The following is a 17,583-nucleotide window of genomic DNA, read 5'->3' as shown; positions in this document are numbered from 1 at the left end:
GTACCACTCTGAAGAGAAAAGAGCAACATGTCTGAGAGAAACTGACCTGTCATATATTTGCACACATATTCTACTACAAGAATAAATGCACAAAAATACTGAATAATTGGCATATTTGTTTCTTCCTTTCCTTAAAATGCATCTAAATTCAACATGATTACTCAACAAAATTATGAAATAAATTGCAGTTAAATATTTTATTCTATAAAAAGCAGTTCATTTTCGTGAAACTGCATTTGGAAGTTTTCTTTACATTTAGACATTTTATGTGGCATTTAATTTGGCTTACATTTCATCCCAGAGGGGAGAAGGATGATGATGATGATGGGGGTCTTGAGGAGAGAGGAGGAGGTCTTGACAGGGAATGAACTCTTCCCGCGTCGAGTGGATGGAAGCACCACTCGCGAACGCTTCAGAGGAATCACTGCCTCGGAGGAGGAGCCACCCGTCCGTGATAGTCAAAGAGCCTGACCGGATAAAAGGACCAAAGAAGATGAGCAGAGTTTAGAACATCATTAACACTCAAAATCAAGCTTTTGATTCTGAATTCTATGGAATTCGAAAGGTTTTTCACCCCTGACATCATATCTGACTCCTATTGTCTGGTTTCCCTGCTATTAGCAGAGCTACTTATGAAATTCGTCATCATGGCAGGCGAATTTTTCAAAAGAAGTTACAGAAAAGAAAGGAGGTGCAAGAAAATGTCAAACAAAGGCACATGCCCTTGGCTCTCGCATCAATCTCTCCTGGATATTCGCAGCTCTCCGCCCAGCTGACATTTAGTAAATGTCTCTGCTAATAAAAGATGAGATCATAAGAAGGAAAAGAGCAAAATAAAACAGTGCTTTTCCGAAATTAAAGGTGAGGCGCCATTTACTCGAAGCTTATGAATTTTCATCCACAATATTAGCTTTCTCTTAAATTCTTCCAAGGACGAGCTGTAGGTGTCGAAGAGAAATAAAATCCACAGATTTTCTGTTAATGCCGTAGTTGATTATGTTCATATATTTGTATGCATCTTTTTATCTTTACATATTGGACATTTGACAAAGCTTGAAGTCATACATGAAATATCATGATGCTGAAAGGACTCGAGTGTTTCGAAATGTGTGCAGTCAAATGAATGGTAAATAAATTGCATACATACCTATTGTAGAAATCATCCCCTGTAGTAATCATAATCAAAATTCATAACCACTGAAAAAGACAAAACAAAGGCACAGTGTAAAGTGCGATTTGCTATGTCAAGATGTGATGGAGGGCAAATTAGCCCCATTTATTTAATACTTCAATTTACAGCTCAATTGATCTGACAGGAAGATTTTACATTTGAACACTAATCAATTTATACCTGAGATTGAATGTGTTCAACTCAAATCATCTGACACAATCCCATCATCTGCACGTTATTTAAACACCCTGCTAACAGACAAATCAATAATATATTCAGCCTACAGACATCATGCAGAGCTCCCATAAACACAGTAAGAGCAGCAATCAAAGCGGCTCTGTTTATTAATTACAGTGAGAAACCTCCTGGAGATAGACATTGGCTTCTTTAAGATCCTGATAGTGAGGGAGACACTCTCCAGTTTCTGTGTGACCCCTACCTTGACTTCAACCGGTAAACTTTGTGTGAACCCTTTAGAGCACCAGAAGCACCCAAACATCTCTTCGGAAGACTTGTAATGTCAACTGACAGGTAAGCAACAGGGGATGCTTCTTCAGTCATTTTTATTTCATGTACAGTGGAGTGCAATAGAAAATGAATGAAAATGCTATTTTGAATTCTCACAGGCTTTTATTTTTAGCAGTTGCTGCCCTAAGTCGAACTGTAAATTGATTTGAATTTCAGAATGTTCTGTTGCATGATTTGAAAATGTTATTAAGAACATATTGAAAGGAGTTCAAATGAAAAGGTGATTTGTTTTGCTATAAATAATGTTGAATCTTACATATTTTCTTTTCACATCATTTTTTGTGGCTATAGGCTGGCTGAGCATCATGGCAGGTCAAACAAAAGATGAGATGCTCTCCAGTGTTGCTAATTGTAAATCATTAAATAAAATCTAACCAGAGACTCTCACTGCACATTCTTTCTATTATTAGATGTTTTTTTCCACCAAACTTCCAGGCATCTAAAATCACCTACACCAATCACATTCAACACTACACTATATCTGATAAAACATAGGACATTGAAATCGTCCCAGAATATTGAATATTGTAATTTGCAATTAAGGATGCAAACAAGGTCAAACTTAATGCAATTGTGTATTTAAATATATGTCATGCATATTATGAATATCCTGTCAACTGTAGAAACTGGAATGTTGATTTCGGGTCATCTAACTCATTATATTCTATTATAGGCATCTCATTGTTTCTCTGACCATTTAATTCCAAACTAATTAACATTCAAAGCTCTTCTTTGTTGGTTAGCTCCTGTTCTACTCTCCTAATTAGGCCTACCTCAGAATACATAATGGATTAGTTTTGAAATGATTTGAAATGCAAAATCAAGACTTAATGAATTTCAAAAATACAATGAGAGCGAGAAATATAGAATTTAAAACCCAATATCAGCTAAAGTTAAGATACAATCATATAACACAAAGAACCAAAAAAAATCTTTGAATAGACACTCATTCAGGCTCATAAATAATTGAACTCACTAATATGATTCTATTATTCTTTGCTAAGTGTTAATAAAAGCGGTAAAAAAAAACGAATCCAGTAATTGTGTCCACAGTACAATCACTATTTATTTAGCTTTAGTAAGTATGTATTGTTCACTATAAAAAGCTCTGAATCCCTACATAAGCTTGTCAATAAAGCAGCAAATGCCTAATACTTTTTCCAAACATTGATTTTTCCACTCATTTTCTGCTTGGTTAGTTTTCACTGACGTGTCTGGAGAGCTTTTCGCTTTCCTATAAGGTTCAACCCATCTAACCGAACCTGTGAGACACATCTGCAACTTCCAGCGATTTGAACGAATGTGCTGATAATCGCAGACCGCAGGCTGTTCTTCTTATCTAAACCTGATAATATGATAAATGTGCTGATGGCTTCATTCTGTCACACAAACCAGACTTTAATCCGCTCTACCTCAGCTCTCCTAACAAGGGAGCATGTAAGAGCGGCAAAAGCATTTCATTTACAACTGGCAGTATGTTATCTGAAGTAGTCTATGTATACAGTGCCTACTTATATTTAATAGGAAATGCTCACCTGTAGACAGCAGCCAGGGGGTCGTTTGGATCCTGCTTTAGGCCTGTAGGGTTTCGGCTCTCCGGCCATGTTAATATCTGCAGAAACACAGAAGAATTCCGAATCAGACAGCTGTTTTCTCATTGCATACTGAGGTTGTCGGTTTTGGATTTCAAACAATAATAATCCATGCAACTTCTCTCTGAATCAGCCTTTAATCACTCGAGCGTGGGTGGGTAGAACAATGTGGTGCCTGTTTGATGTTCAGCATATAATTTGGAGCCCTGGGGTTGTAAAACAAGAAAAAAAACATATCCTGTATTCCAAAATACTGCAGAACTTTGCTTTCCCAAAATAACTGATCTCTAAAACTGATTTTGTGCAATCTACTTCTTAGAATGAGATATATATGAGAAATGCAGTCCATTACAAACACAATTCACGTATATAGCAGGCAAACAGATTGTTTTTTTTCATTTAACTTTCTGGGAATCGGCATTGCATGCAAAGCTATTAATGGTGCAGTGCTAGTATAGGTAATGTGGTGCAACTCTAGTGTTTTGTGTCATATTGTTTTTAATAATTTAAAACGTTTGCTTGAAAAGTATGCATGGGCTGTCCTCTGTCTTGTAAAACAAATGCCACATGGATTGGTATTTTGTTAACTAATGCAATGACATTCATACATTTTTAAAGCCCAAAAAAGGACTGATTATAGCAACATTGCAGATAGAGGACTGGTATTTTTGTCAAAAACAGTGGTTTGAATTGAAAAACGTCTCGTTTATTATAAATAAGCAGCTTTTTACTTCACAAGACATTAATTGACGGACTGGAGTTGTGTGGATCACTTGTTTTTATAAGCTCTTATTCTGACGGCACCCATTTACTCCATTGTTTGGCTAGTAATGTAATGCTAAATTTCTCCAAACATGTTCCAATGAAGAACCAAACTCATCAACATCTTGGATGGCTTGAGGATGAGTAAATTTCAGGGAATTTTCAGTTTTCTGGTGAATTACTCCTTTGTGTGGCTTACATATCTAGATACATTTTGGGGTCATTGTCAAATTTAATTGCAGTCAATTTTGTGCACTGTTTATTCATAGAGTATACTGCATCTTTCAAAGAACTACAGATCAAAACCTATACTAAAACAACTTAATTTCACTGCCGCAGTAAAAGAAAGAGATGAATAGGAAGAGAAGGAATGCTGAAGCACTTGACCTTGGTGGATCTATATGTACATTAAAACATTTTTTTTTATCAAACCATCATCCTTGAGCATTAGCACAAAGTACACAACATCTTTGAGACTTATCTCAACCATCAGACCCACACAACCCAGTACTCCTGTCTGCAGCATTCATCACAAAAACACTTTACCGCTGCAATACAAGGGAATTCAGAGGGGAAGATCTCCCATAGAACAGCTTTAAGATAAACGCGATATGGTTACAGTCACATTTTATACTGCAGTTCTGATATCTCACACTGATATATATGGACAGACTCTGACTAGTGGTTAGTAACAGTTGAGATGTGATTATTATACATATGCAGTGATTGGGTGCCATCAGAATGAGAGCCTAAACATCACAATAATCCACACCTGAATGAATAAACCATCACGTCTGACACAAAATATGATTCCATAATACATAATAACACTTCCTTTATTGAAAAAGTCCATCTCCTGTAGCCCTCTGAAATCAAAATCAACCAACATATTTGTTTAGAACTGTTTTCTCTTGTAAACGGTGCCTGATGTGTGCATATTTCTCTCCTGATTCAGGTGAGACAACATTTCACTGGAGATAGCAATATAGATGACTCACATTTTAGTGGAAAAAACCCCCCCAAAAATGTTTGAAGTAAAAAAACGTTTTAATAATGGATTTATTTCTAACAAACATGCAGCTTTTCTCTTCACAAGATGTTAAATGATGGAGTTGTGTCCATTACTTATGGATTATTATGATGTTTTATTAGCTGTTTTGACTCTCATTCTGACGGCACCCATTCTCTGCAGAGGATCCATTGGTGAGCAAGTGATATAAAGCTTATATATATAAGATATACATTTCTCAAAAATCTGTTTAGATGAAGAAAAACTAATTTTTGTCTGAACTATTCCTTTAACAATTACACTGAACATAAACAAGGATGTTTTTTTTTCATGTTCACAAAGCTTCTTGCGATTTTTGGGGTTACTGGATTAAAACGAGAAGATAAAATGTGTCCTGTAAATAGGATTGCCCTGTAAATCCTGTTATATATGCAGACCTGGGGTAAATGCTCAAGCACATCGTCTCAAAAAATGACTCAGACGTGGCCTAGCCAGCGTCACTTCTGCAAACAGCATGCTTTTATGAGAAATCAGGCTCTGATTCCCATTTAATAAAGCATTTGTTTGCTTGCTTCAGATGTGTGCGGTACCAGTGCAAGGGCATCTGTCCAATAAAGTAGAGAGATGCAAGAGAGTGACGTCTGTTTTTCATTTTTTTTGCTGATTGATGGTAGGCACAGAGGGGACACAGTTCTGGCCACGAGGGAAAATTTTCATTCATCTGCATCTGTTCACTGGACTTCTAATGGTTGCCTGGAGACAGAAGAGTAGAGAGGAGCTCTCCGTGGTCCTGAACCCTGCGCTGGCTGAGGGAGAGTTGAGTTTTTTCACTGTGTGGATCGTAGCACCATGAAAGCTTTTCATTGAGATGGACACTCACAAAGAGACATGTGCGGCATCTGAAACAAGTCCTATTCAAAACCAAGTCCTTATTCGCAAACCTTTGTTATTTAACATAAAAAGTGTTACCAAAGATATTTTGTTGCTTCAAAAGGACACAAATGGCATGTCGTTAGAAACATTATTAAAACTGAGTGGTATTAGTTTAAAAGAAAGATATGCACAAGCACAGTTTTCAAGCAAATTCCAAATGACAAATATATATATATATTTATATCAAACATTGTTGTCAAACATTGGTGGGACATGTCCATAGTTAACGTGATGAGACAGTCTCCTGTGTAATCATTTTAATCTGACAGGCAACAATTCTCAAGAATGAAGAGCTGTTTTGTCTCTGTATATCATGCCCAATTTTTTCTCTGAATACAGAACAACCTCCATCTTTCTGCACCTTGTCTGGTCTCTTATCAGTTTGACCTTACAAACACACCACAAACACGGTTGTGTACAACCATTAAATCACAAAAATACTGCAGTTTCTGTGCAGTGGTAGACTATGCAAAGAATAAATTCACAGAGGTTTTGTTGTGTGGAAATGATGGGGTCAGGATCTCTCCTGAATCTCTGGTTTATTAACACAGGATTGTTCTGGTTTGGTTGTGGATATCAGAGAAACAATGCAAAATGTATATGAGAAGAATGTAACCAAACAATACAAATAGGCTCATCAACCTTTAAAAAATAAGACAAACATCTTCAGCTGTGCATCCAATCAAACTCTATTATATTTTGGTCACTGAGCAATATGGTTAATACTACTGCAATCCTTATCCCAGCGTGTGTTCAGTAAAGCACATTTCTGGTCTTGTTTATGTATCACAAAATGGTGATTTTCCTATTCAACCTATGTTGTGTAATTTTACATATTGTTGGACCCGTGCAGTTCACTGTAATATGCGATTCATGATCGCCACTTGACGTCTATTGTTCAAACATTTGAGAACCAGTGCATTAAATCCTAATCATTTTCTGAGATCAAAATACTTGGATGTTTTCTTAGAAAAGAAAAAGAGAGAGAGAAGGGGCGATTGGTGAAACTGAAATATGTGTGGAATGGATGTGAAACGAACAGAATCAAACTATTTTAATAACAAGTAACATTTGTGCATAGCTATTATTCTGTTTAAAACAGGAATGCAATGGAGGAAACAAATACACACTGGGAAAAAAATTAAAGCTTCATAAAATAAAATAAATCTATTGGATATTTCAAGTTTAAATTGTAAAATAAATAAATTATAGATGCAACCATAGCATAGCATAACATTTGCAGATCTATATACTGACCGATTAGAATCAAGTACTCCATTTATACTGTATATACATATATATATATATATATACACACACACACACACACACACACACACACACACACACACACACCCCAGCTGGGTGCTGATTTATCCTCAGTTGCCATCTGTTTTACTGCTTGCTAAACAGAAGAGCAAGCAGACTGCTGCTTATAGCAAAGCCAACCCTTCATTTTCTTCCACTTAGCACACTGTCACGTCTGAAAGTCACAACAAGTGTAAGGTAAATGCTCACACACCTTAATATAGCACACCAACACACACTTTTTGAAACCTGATATATTTAGCAGAAGGCACACTGATAATTATGTTGATGTATCAGATGATATGACATGAAATGTGGTGTACATGTCGATCTTTCTCAGTGTTATCACCAGCAAAACACAGCATCTCATTCTCGTCTCGCCATGAACATGCAAACATCTTTTATGTTGCACGAAAGGGTAGCAAGTCATGAAGTTGAGTAAATAATGCTAACTTCATTTTTGCATGAATTTACCTTTAATAGCACATGTAATGACCACAAAAGTGTCCATGCAGAGATTTTCCGTGGCTCACTTATCCAATCGTTTAAAATTCCCTTTCTGACCTAATCTGCACTTTGTTTCTTGAAGTTGTACAGTTGCATCTACATGAGTCCGTCAGTGAAGTGTTAAAGCTCAGCACTGCAGGGATCTCCATAGGCCCTATCCTAACTCTAACAGTATGCAGACAGTATGATGTTGCGATGAAAAGCCAAGACATCAAGCACAAACTCTGCTTTAAATGAGTAAATAATGAAGCACTGCAGGCGCCTGAGGGATTGGGGTGTTAACGGGTTTATAGCCGGTGATCAGACGCATGCGGCGAGATGTGAGCAGCTAAAGAAAAACATAAACATCTCCAGTGCGGGTCAGGTCTCATAATCCAGCCGTATGAGGCGATCATGCCTTTTGATGATAATCTGACTGAAGACATTTCCTTTGCACTAAATCAGTTACGGCAAAGTACTCATCCTAAAAAAATCCTGTTATCACGCTTTGAACAACAGATCAGCGAGAGATTTTAGAACGAAACCACAGTATTCATAGGCCAGCTAGGATTTAAAGACTTTGAATTTATGATAGTGGGCTTGTGAGTGATGCCTTAACATGATGTGACATAGGAAAAAAGAAAAAGAAATGTTATAATTTTAGGGTTAGGGTAAAGCATATGAAATGTTTTGTTTTACTATAAAATTAACATATATATAATAAAAGAGATTGATGGACAACCACTGCAATTTTCCCGATTTTTGGAAGAAAATGTGTAACAGAAAATGTAATACTGTATAATGTATGCTTGAAATCTCTATTATTTGATTTAATTATATGAAAAAAAGCTCCATAAGACAATACATGTACTTAAAATAAAAAATTTCTGAAATAAAATGTGTCAGAACTATAAACAATAAAAAGTTAACCACAGAAATAATTGCTATGTTGTTATCGTTAACTAAAACTAATGGAATAGAATAAAACAAATATTAGATGAAAAACTTCAACTTAAAAAAAAGAAATGTAGCCTTGGCAACTGAAGTACTTAAGTAAAATTAAGTTTGTTATAAATAAACTGAAGCTAAATAGAAATATTTTTAAACAGAAATACAAAACAAAATTTCTAAAATGCAAAGTAAAATTAAAATGAAAAAAAAAAAATATTAGTATGAATAATAATATATTAATACCAACCTGCATATTATATTACATCTGATTACATCATATTTAAATACTTTAAATAATTAGGTACAAGGCAGATTTAGGTAGATCAAGTTAGATTAAGTTAGCTTGGCATTCATATAATTTTTTAATGATTTAAATAAACTGCAAACTATAAAATTTGACATAAAGTACCTGAAATATCTTTGATGGGTAACTTTTCTAGCTGCCAATTTTGTGGAAGTGCGTAACATTTTATAATGGTGCAATTTAGAAGAAAAAAAACACTGTATTTGAACTATAAACCTATCAAGGCCCCTTGCATTGTGTCTATTGCTCTAAATAGCCTACATTCTGATTGGCTAGGATTTCCACAAAATTAAAAACAAAAATTGCAGACGCAGTGAAAGAAAGCACATGTTTTATCTTGGGAGAGCACATTCTTTTTACATTGACAACCCAAGGATACTTCATTTTTTTGAAGTATTCATGTCTCATAAAGCTTTTCCGCTCATTCTTTGTCTCCTAAGAAACTGTCTTTGTTTTCCTCTCATTATTGAATTAATCCATCTGTCATACACCTAGCTGGAATTTAATGGCACCAACAGGTACAACAGCTGGTCTTTGGGAATTTACAAGACCAGAGCAGGATGCACTGAGTTACACAATTTATTGATGACGACAGATCTAATATAACTCTTAGCAGAAATAAAACCAATTAACTAACAAGAACATCTGCAGAAGTTCAGTTAGGACGAAACTAACAAGAGTATGTGAATAGAAGCATTACTTTACCAAGCAATTCTGGCTGTCTGTGTATAGAAATTTCCTTTGAGGCCAGAGGACATGCAACTACAAGGAATTAATGTGAAATTTAACCAGCTGTTGGTTTGGACCAAGTCCACCCTCATCACCGTCACACTCACAGCCCAGTGGGATGACCAGGTCAAATCCATCCGTCAGATGTGCATTGTGGCTCTGAGATCTATAAACTTGCACAGACAGGGTTATCACACTATAGACAACAGGCCCGCAAGGAACTGCTATTCTGAACTTCTTCTTCATAAAGATTTCCTAATGAAAATAGCACAGTAAAATCTCACTATTATTAGTAACGGAGCAGAAACAACAACCCTAGATCTTTTTCTTTATATGCACATCTGAATGTCAAGAGGGATGCAAAGTAGTGTGGGGCTGTTCGTAAATGTAGGAATTTCTACTTTTAGAGTGTGCTAGTTTTGAGAGTCTTATGGGTGTCGAAGATCTTGAGATACAGATATGTATAGCTTCTGTTTAACATAAGGTTTGCATAGATAATGTATGGTTATTTTCACACAGCAGCAGCAGAATACGGTTGGCGGTCTGTTTTAGGATGTCAAATACGGTCACGTTAACAATCAAATGGTCTTGCTTAAACTGAAGTACTACTCTATAAAAATATAAAAAGAATGAGTATCACAAGATCATGTAGGTTCCAATTTACACGGTAAAAAGATTATTAAGAGTATGTTTTATAAGAAAATACTATTTCTACAAGAAAATATTTTTCCACTTTAAAATGCCACATTTAATTCAATGTGTTATTTTGCAAATAACTGTGAAATCTACTACCAATGTTTTTCAGTGTACAGTATGTGAATATGCTAGTTTTTCATTATTTTTGTATTTTATTTTAAATGGTCCCAAAGTGTGACAGTTTTTTTATGAGTGCAAAAACTGAGTGTAGTTTTTAAATTAAGCTTTTTTTTTTAAATCATAAAAACTATGTCAACTACCTATTAACTGAATGAGGAATCGCCACTGTCTCAACCACAATATATGCATTTCAGTTAACATTTATTTTATGGTTTTAGTTTTAGTTAACTACAAAAACTCTGCTCATAACACACATTTTTATGTGCACAATGTCATTGTTTAACATGCATCTCAAGTTTAGTTGCTGCTAATGGATTACCTGCACCAATCTGTCATGATGAGGAGGAGGAAGAGGACAATGGCCATTAAAAGAAACCTGTTTCTGATGGAACTTAAGTTTCTAAATTGATTCTGACATTAGAAGAGAACAATGACACAGTCCATTCGGTCAAGATGGATCATTTCATCTCTGAATGGCCAAAATATCAAAACACAGCCATCATACTGCAATAACATATAATAGAATTGCCAAGGGTTTCAATAGCAAATTCACATATCAGACCACTTCAGTAATGGATCCAGCATTATGATGATGTCTTATCTTTCAGATACAGATATGACAGGACGTGTATCACTACTCATGCACAACACTGACTATTTACCAACATGCAATAAGACTGACAGAAAGGACATGTAAAAGATGCCAACACTTCTTTACTAGTATGCTTTCTATGACTAATTGCGAGATTATGCAAATAATGCGAAATGCACTGAATGCAAAACAACACATTCTCAAAGTTAGACTGATGGTCGTAAACTCACACCGGTGATTTCGACGTTTCCCTTTAAACATGGTCATTCTAAAGGGCTCCAGTTTGACGGCTTGGGAATCCTGCTCGCGCGCTAGAAGAAAAGACCGAGCCCCCGAATCTCTGCCGCGATTCCGTACAAACAGATCGGTTTTTACCGGAGGTGATGAAACGAGACCCACTATCACAGCAGACGCTACCATTAACGCGGTCTAGAAAGGGACGCTTTTCTATATATCTGGCTAAGATACTGTTCCAACTACGGCGAAGGATTGGTCATTAATATTCATAGCCCAGTCGTTAACAATTGGACGTCAACCCCACGACGTCAGCACTTATGTTTGATATTCCAGATCAAAGTCTCCCTCATTGGAAGGTTACTACGGAACGTCAGCACGTTCTCATTAATATTCATAGACCTTCGCTATGGTAGGATTTGTAATTTCAACATTTTCTGCTAACAGAAGCGCCAATTTAAAGTATTTGTATGCACCTATTTAGACAGTAGATTATATATGATTATATAGACTATGCATTATAGACGTATTTTAGTATCAAGTGTAGTTCGTAGTAGGCTACTTCTTTCATGAGAATTTAAAATATATATATTTTTATTTAATGGAATATTTATGTGTACAATTTGTATGTATGTATGCAGGAATGTATGTATGCACACTGCAGGAATGCAATTGAAGGTTGCGATTAATGCAATTAAAGGTTACTGCAGTCATCATTACATCTGCATATCTTTAAAAAGTTGTGCTTACATATTTGCATGCAATAATATTCAGGTAAATAATTGCCTATGTAGCAAAAAGGAACAATCCATAGCAAATCTAACAAAATGTCTGGACTCTGGGCTCAGATCAAATATCTCATCTGAGTTTCTCAGAATAAGGGGGGGGGGGGGGGGGGGGGGGGGGGGAGCTGCCAGCATCCAATTTCATTACAAACTGGCATCACTCTCTCCACACATTCAGGATCATTAAATGTGATCCAAGCATTTCAATCTTGCACCCAACTGTAGTTTTTGTGCCAAAATTTGCATAGAGTTGCATAAAGCCCTTAGGTTAGGTGCTGTGACCAAATGTGATGCAATCATGCCTGCTCTTTTTCTAAAAGCACCCCACAATTTTCATCTCTGTGAACCATGATCTTGATTATATCATGATCATACATCATTGTTATGTTTTCTGCTGCAAGGGACTGTGTTGTTAAGGAGACAGAGAAAGAAAAAGCACAGTCGTATCCTTCTAATAATGTGTGTGATATATTCAGTTAGCTGTCAGTAGATGGCTCTCAGTGTGTGGGTTGTTATGACCAAAATAGCATGGAAATGTACTTTTCAAAATCTGACTGCAGTAAGAAAAACTGACATCTGCATATCCTGGCCTACTTTGCACACAACCAATTACTGAAATTTTCAAAAAGCAGGATAGTAATGAGGGATTTTCTACAATGTCATCAAGTCAGATTTATATCTATTATATTCTAAGAATTATATTTCTGAAAATAAGTGTTTTGGGCGAAATCTGTCTTCAATTATGTAGTTTTAGTGTCCACAATTACATAAACATCGGCATAGCAATAGCATAGGCTATATACATGGATAGTCAATAGCTATTTTTTATTTTTTTTCGCAGCATTTTGGGAACACAACAGCGCCATCTTCTGGATAATACAATGAAGCACTTTTTTATTTTATGATTTCCATAGTGTGAACAGTGAAGATATATGAAATCTCAAGATATATTCTCTAGTGAATGTTAATCTTAATGATTTATAAATAAAGGTACAGCTCTATACATATACATTATATTTGTACATATTATATATTAGAAATAATTTTATATTCTTTTAAAATATTATTCATATTTATTTTATTTACATTTTCATAACTCTAAAATGACTCATAAAAATACATACATTTTTAGAAACTTAATTAAATGAATTAAAATAAAATAAAAAGCAACCCTTGGATTTGTACAATAGCTGTGGCCTAATGGTTAGAGAGCTGGATTTGTTATCAGAAGGTTGCTGGTTTGAGTCTCAGTGCTGGCAGGAGTTGTAGGTGGGACAGAGTGAATGAACAGTGCTCTCTTCCACCCTCAATACCTGTGGCAGAAGTGCCCTTGAGCAAGGCACTAAACCCCCAGTTGCTCCCTGGGTGCTGGATATATATATCTGCCTACTGGTCCAGGTGTGTGTTCACTTCTCACTGCTCTGTGTGTGCACTTGGATGGGTTAAATGCAGAGCACCAATTCTGAGTATGGGTTACTATATTTGGCAAAATGACTTTCACTTTCAATCTTTTTTCTCACTCGGGTGTTAGAGAGAAAGCAGTGCAGTAATGCTTAACTTTCATATTCAGAGTCATAACATGTCCTCTTAAAATAGTTCCTTTTGATTGTTTATTTATCTGTGAGAGCTAGAGTCAGTAAAGGGCAACTTAAATTAGCTTAATGGTTGTAAATGGATAAAGTGATGATATATAGCCGATAATAGCCTCATAATGGGACAGAGAGTTCTAGAGTGCACAAAATCACATTATAACACTGAAATGCCATTTAAACAGTCGTTTGGGGTCTGACTGATTTAATGGAGTGTCGTATTGCTTGCAGCGTCAGTCATCGGACCACACAAGCGCACACAACCACACACTCGAATATCCCAACAAATAATAGCACTGGAAAATAGTGAAAGCATCAAGCATGGAATCTTATTTTCTGAGAGAAAAAGGCAGCAGAGAACATTTTATTCCTCTTTAGGGGTCTTTCCCGATAACCTCGATTCTTTTCCATCCAACTGGGATGCTTCCCTCAAATAATAGAAGTCATAATGAAGACAGTATTGTTCCCTATTGCTCAGTTCAGTGGAGCTGATATCCAGCGTGATGGCACACAGTCCTGGGTTAATGGAGTGTGCCTGATGGATGGCACTACAGTGAATGACAGTCTCAGCCCTACACATGCAGAAGGACTGAAGATGAAAGGTACTACAGACTAAAGGCAGCTTGAAGGAACTGGTTATGCTCAAATCAGATCTGATTTGGGTGTATATATTCAAACTGCAGGCGTGAGAATGTCTCTCAAGTACATCTTGATGTTTATGGATTTGGATCTTTTGTTTGAGAGGACAGAAGGCTGTCCTGAAGGCAGATTGAAGTTTATTGAAATGTATTCAGTGAGATAACATGACGGTAACATGTGACCTTTAAACACACACACACACACACACACAGAAAACACAAATCAACGCAAGACTGGAACAGGATTATGAAAAGGCCATGAGAGATAGCCAATGCAGGTGAAAGAAAAGGAAAATAAGTGCTGGAACAAGGAAATATATACTCTTATTTGTGTGTTGGATGCATATAAGGATAACTTCTGAGGGATAATCAATTCAGCTTTGCAATCAAAGGAAGATGGATTTAAAAATACATCAAAATTGTTATCAAATTGTTATTTTCAATTGTAACAATATTTCACAATATTACTATTGATGTAAATAGATGCAGCCTTGGTGAGCATACAATTATTCTTTTAATTCTCTATACATTAGAGAATCTTATTTTATTAAATGTCATTATAAATGTATCATTTTATTTTAGACACATTTTTAGATTTTATTTAATATAAGACAAAAGTCTGATTAATGTAATGTTCCGTTTATATTTTAAAGATAAAGATTTTTATTAATAAAACCTTCAAAAACATTTCAGACATGTTATTAATTTAGTTTTATTTAATTTGGAAATTATTTCATTATATACCTGCTTTATTTATTATTTTATTTAATATGTCATTATAAATGTATTATGTTATATTAAAGACACATTTTTAGATTTCTTATTTCAAAATAAGATACAATTCAGATAAATGCAATGTTCAGATTATGTTTTAAAGATAAAAATGTCAATTAATATAACATTCAAAAACCTTTCAGACATGATTTTTGTCAGTTGGCATGATTTAATTATTGTTTTAGAATTATCATTATTAAGTTTTGTTTACTCATTCATTTCTAATTTTGAAATGATTTTATATGTAATTAATTTAAATAAATGTAAAAATGCATTATTCATACTAATATTTTATTTAATATATTATATTATTTATAAATGTATTTGCACTTCTCCTGTCCTGCTGTTCTACATAATATACATTACACATTTTATGTAATAGAAATTAGAGTCAACATTGGGAGCAATAGGAATTATAACAACAAACACACACACACACACACACACACACACACAAAGCAATGCCACCACACTCAGTGATCCAGAAATAGGTTACATTTTCTTGCAAAATATAAAGCCTTTTTTTCTCTTCTGATTTTGGATTGAATAGTGACTCAGACATGTTTTTGTAAAGTTCACCCAAAAGGAAAAGATAAAGAAAGGCAACACTGGTTCCACATGAATGAGTTTGGTCTCTACATGATTTCGGCTTTCTGTATAGCACACTAGTCTGGTCTCTTTCTGATTATGAGCTGGTCTGGGGTCAGTGCACTCGCGGACCCAAACTCTGGCTAATATAATTCAGGTCTCTGCGCTGAGAGCAGGCCAATCTGAAGCCTGTCATAAATTCAGACGCGGTCCTCCTCCTGCTGGGAAACGGGAAGGTGCTTTTGAAGATAAGAGGGATTAGAGATGGTGGGAATGGTTTTACAGTCTTCATTCAGTAAATTAATCTCGGGGAGATTACGCAGAAAATTGAGAGAGGTTTTACCCTTTTCTGATATATATATGAACCCAATTCATGTAGCAAGCTCAGTATTAAGGTCAAATTCACAATCAGACAGACAAATAAGATGTTACTTCAGAGATTATATGTGTAAACAAAACCCAAGTTGATGATCTGGATGGCCTGTGTCAAGAAAGATTTAGATTTTCTGCTTTAATTCCAACATCAACCACCATGTGGCGCTCTGAGATCATCATGAATCAGTATTTGTGGGACATGAGCATCAAAATTCACTTCTGAAAGCGTTTCAGATGTCTGACACACAATCTCACAAATAAATTATTAGTTAATACGATCTGATTTAGTCTCCTTCAAGAGTTATTCATCATATCTATAGACTGAATTACATGTGACGGCAGAATTGGGGGATGAGAATGGGGTTGGAATATGGATTCATTTTCTTGGCTGATATGAGGTGTATAAATCCAGCAGGAGTAATGTCACCGTGAGATCAGGTCAAGGGTCAGTTTGTTTAACACTCCAGACCTACGCTGCTTCAATAATGTAAAGTAAGGACAGAGAATACAAATTTCATTTTACAGTGTAACCTCTTTTTATTCACATGACAGTGAAGGTCTTGATGTGATTTCACTTGACATGTCTTGTCCCCGAACACAATAATAGACTCTTCAATCTGGTATAATTTTGCTCAGATGTTGCTCAGATTTTCATATATGACAAGAAATAGTGGAGTTCTCATTTAGAAAACTCATTTAGGAAAAAAGATTTCCATAATAAAATTTATAAAAGAAAAAAGTAAATACATTACATTTTAAATTATTTTAAATAGTTATTTGAAATATTTTCCTATATTTTATCTTTTTGATTTAATAAATGTAATGTGCTCTTTAAAAATGAATAATAAAAAAATAAAATAAAATAAAGGTATTGGGCCCCAAATGTATTCATTATTTTTTAATCTAACTAAAATAACCCAACTGCAGTTTGATTGATATTAATTGGAATGCACAATAAAAAAACAAATGAACATTTAGCAAAGGAACACTTCATATAAATGTTATATAATATTTAACAACATACTGTATATAACTAACATACTAACTAACATAAACTATTCTGTAACATACTTAAAGCCTTTAAGTGTAATGCATTATAAATAAAGTGTTACAAACTATTAAAATAAATACATAAAATTTAAGAAATGCCTTGTAATAAATGTCATATTTAGCTTTATTGTTTTTTAACTATCTGCTCTTTGTTGGCATGTTATTGCACACATTTCTGCATGATAACATAGAAAAAACAGCTCCTATCCTAAAACAATTATGGGCTAATACATCCAGTTATCACCTTTTTATGCATTTATTTCAATGCCAAACATTGATACTCCAAGATCAATCTCCCCATCCCTTGTGCAAAAGTGTTCTTCGTTGAATTTCAGTGTTGTCTAACCCAAACAATTACGATAACATAGA

The 17,583-nt window shown here is 35.1% G+C and overlaps 1 pseudogene; it reads right to left on the bottom strand.

Moving 5' to 3' along the window:
* Positions 1–292: 292 nt before the first annotated feature.
* Positions 293–17,583, bottom strand: part of LOC113077817 (RNA-binding Raly-like protein) — a 104,055-nt pseudogene continuing 86,764 nt past the window's right edge.

The sequence above is a fragment of the Carassius auratus genome, unplaced genomic scaffold (genome assembly GCF_003368295.1).
Source record: "Carassius auratus strain Wakin unplaced genomic scaffold, ASM336829v1 scaf_tig00023241, whole genome shotgun sequence".
NCBI classification, from domain to species: Eukaryota; Metazoa; Chordata; class Actinopteri; order Cypriniformes; family Cyprinidae; genus Carassius; species Carassius auratus.
Note: the sequence above shows the minus strand (reverse complement) of the source record. Positions and strands in the feature narration are given on the sequence as shown.